We start from the raw sequence: 3,607 nt of genomic DNA on the forward strand, positions 1-3,607 counted from the left end.
AGTTTAAAATGTTAGTAATTTTTTTAAAAGAGGAAGGGGTTTTTTTTTTTTGGCTTACTGAAGCTTTGGAGTGTGTGATTACTTGAAAAACTTCTTTTTTCCTATAAAGCACACACACAAACTAAAACGAACACGCAAAAGTAATCCAAGTCCTATGGCTTAAAGTTAGATTTTGCCGAAAACTATATATTTTTTCAATGTCTCTCAATTTCCGAGATCACACTAAGGCGTAACAAAAAAGAGCATACGTATGAGAAAAACTTTTCCTTCTATTTCTGGTTTGCCCAGATCACATAGAGTCATGGGGCAAAGAGCGTACGCGGAAATGAAATGTATAGATCCAGTAATAAAGAACAGAGAGATAAATAAATCGAAATAAACAAAGAGATAAATAATTAAAACTGCAAATAAAGATTGTATACCTTGAGATCTTAAAAATGATGTAGCTAGGGCTACCATAAACCTTTTCGCATGAAACGAAAAGGGTTCCTCACTGGAACAGATGCTCCTAACACAATAGAGTATTCCTCGCGGCTGGAAAGTGGTTAGAAATAGTAGATCTAGGAAACGAAAGTTGGATGCAGTTGTACCAGCTTCGAATTTGAATCACTAATGGATGCAGGCCTCGAATAGCTCTGATACCATGTAGTAATTTACAAGGTAAGTTCCTCAGATAGAACACCAAAGGACACCACTCACAAATAGATCACAGATCAATAAACTAGTAATCTTAACGTGGATAAAACCCTCAAAGAGGGAAACATTCCACGGCCTGATCCAACGCGGCCACTTCAGGCAATTTATTAATGTAAAAGAAAGAAAATTTACATAAGCTTCTCTCATGACCGGTCACTTTACAAATGATCCTCCACGCTCTTTAAATAGATATCATCAATCAATCAGGTGTTAAGCTATGGATCAAGTGTCGGTAATACCGAGGAGAGAATGAACCGTCAGATCACTTCATGTCTAGAACATATTGTGACTGTTGGATTGTAAGTTACAAAAAGTACATAGTAAAGAAACACACTTTACCTAACTATACACTAGACCAAGTTATACTTAAGTATTTTCTATGTGTCGGAATATCATAACAACCAAATTCAAGATTGAAGTTAAGAGCGCTAATGTCATCTTGAGGAATGAAAATTAGCCTTCAACCCAGGCCCCATGAATCACTCTGTGATTTCCTCCATGGGAATTGAGTCATGAAATGTGGAAGGAGGATGCAAATATGGATTAGGAATTTGATGTGTAGGTTTCGCAAATTTATTATCATTGTGAGGAGGCACCCTCATCGAAACTAGAAAAGGAGGAGGACAAGGAACAAAATAAGTAGCAAGTTCCTCCTCTGAAATTAAAGGTGTCTCACAATTTACAAGAGTTGGGGAATAAGAAACATCAAGTGATTTGGATTCACTATGCAAAGAGATATGAACCAAATGCTCAAATTTTTGTTTTAAGAAATCTCAATTAGTGTTTTCTTCAGAAAATTCATAACTAAGGTGAAGGAATCGATTAGAAAAATCCTCAATTGATTCATTAGGATTCACTCTTAGCTGATTGATTCTTTTGTAAACATCTTGGTAATCATACCTATCAAAGGCTTGATAAAACTCCTTGAGTAAATGATGAAAATAATGGATGGAAGCAGGTGGTAAGGTATGACACCATCGATCAACATGACCTTAAAGGGTGAGGAAGAAAGTGATACATGTAAAATGTTCATCATCAATTTCGTAATGTTCACAAAATTTTAGAAAATCATAGATGTGCTCGGTTATGGATGTTCCATCTGTTAGACTCCGTCTTGTCAGCTCGCTGCAGTCAAATTCACCACGGTTCATTTCTCGTCACTGGTAGTCATTAAATGCCATTTTGATCAGAAGAGTCATTTTATGTCTTAAGTCCAGGGTTTTGTCTGCAGAAGTGTGAAATAACGCAGTAAGTTTTTCAGGAATGTCATCGCAATAATGTGAGATTGATTCTTCTTCAAAACCCTGTTTTGAAGAAGAAATCATTAAATGTGTTTTTTAAATTTGTCAAAATGTTTCAAATTCTCCAGCTCTTCAAATGCCAGCAGTCAATTCGCACCGCTTGAGGACAGCTCCTCTATTCTATATTCAGTCAAATGGAATCGAATAATATTGGATGAGACACATTTTATCAAGGAAGCTGTAGCTGTTGTATTGGAGATCCAGGAGTTTTTATTGTCCATTCCATGCCTTTTTGCAGAACCTATATTCAAACTGTTTGGCCAAACAACTGCCATTGCTGCTAAGTCAGGACTTCTCTTGAAATGGATGCTTCCCCAACTGTTTGCATTTGCAGTAAATGTATCTGTTCAGAAGTTTTTACATGCACAGAGTTTAGTCTTACCTATAGTTTGGATCTCGGGAGGAGTATTAATCTTACACCTTATATTCTGTTGGATAACTGCCTTCAAACTAAAACTAGGCCTCATTGGTATTGTCATGACACACAATGTATCGTGCTGGCTTATGACCATCCTTGAGTTTCTTTACATAATGCATTCTGCTTCATGCAAAGCTTCATGGATGGGCTTCAAATTAATTGCATTCCGCCAACTTCCATCATTCTTAAGACTATCTATATTTTCAGCCATAATGGTATTCCTGCAGATATGGTACTATCAGATCCTCGTTTTTCTTGCTGGGACATTGAATGATCCAGCAGTTGATATAGATGCCACTTTCCATAAGGTAGTTAATCCTGATGCTCCACGACATTGGTCATCAAAGCATTAGTATGATACTTCTGGAGATGATGATACCACTTGGCTTCGACGTTGCCATAAGATGTTCCCTCCTGTTCATAATATTCTCTTTGCAGCGTAAGGGTCTCCAATGAACTTGGTGTTGGGAATGCTGAGGCTGCATGCTTTTCAGTTTTTGTTTCGGTCGCTACATCTTCAGTCATCAGCATATTCTTTGCAATAGTTTTTCTTCTTTGCAAAAATGTCTTGGGTTATCTCTTCACAAGCAGCTCGACTGTCACAGAAAGAGTCTCAGAGTTGGTTCCATTTCTTACTGCATCTATCCTTCTTAATGGAATACAGGCAGTGCTGTCAGGTGTGCGCTACGCATTGGAGGTGTGCGCTACGCACTGAGCTGAGCACTATGCATTGGGTGAGCGCGGCCAGTGTAAAATTACACAGGCGCTACGCATCAGGCTGTGCGCTACGCACTGGGATAGCGCGCTACGCACTCAGTCCAGCACAAAATTTGTTTATATTTATGCGCCCAGTCTCGTATCAAATCGACTCCTTCAATTTGCAAAGAGCTAAAGGGATAATCTTACAACAGATATCCAGTGAAGATGGGGACGGAGTATGCAATCCTCGCATATCTATGGAGTGATCTCGAGGCAGGTCAATTTTGAAGCCAAATCTGAGTATGAGATGATCCAGAACTATAAGGTGCTGCAAGAAGTCTTCAACAAGCTTAAGATAGCCAAGCATATTGAAGTAAACAAACTGGTGAAAGGAAGGCCATTAGACAATCTTGAGTTTATGCAATGGTTGAAACGATACTGTGATTCTACAAATGTTGGAAACTTTACCCGCAGGAATGGTTATAATGCAGTT

The 3,607-nt window shown here is 38.3% G+C and overlaps 1 pseudogene; it reads left to right on the top strand.

Moving 5' to 3' along the window:
* The first annotated feature begins 1,782 nt into the window (after nucleotides 1–1,782).
* On the top strand, nucleotides 1,783–3,130 carry LOC149182396 (protein DETOXIFICATION 40-like; annotated as a pseudogene).
* The last annotated feature ends 477 nt before the right edge of the window (nucleotides 3,131–3,607 follow it).

The sequence above is a fragment of the Pinus tabuliformis genome, chromosome 3_2 (assembly GCF_031772625.1).
Source record: "Pinus tabuliformis cultivar Carrire ecotype Pingquan chromosome 3_2, CPIR1, whole genome shotgun sequence".
Lineage (NCBI taxonomy): Eukaryota > Viridiplantae > Streptophyta > Pinopsida > Pinales > Pinaceae > Pinus > Pinus tabuliformis.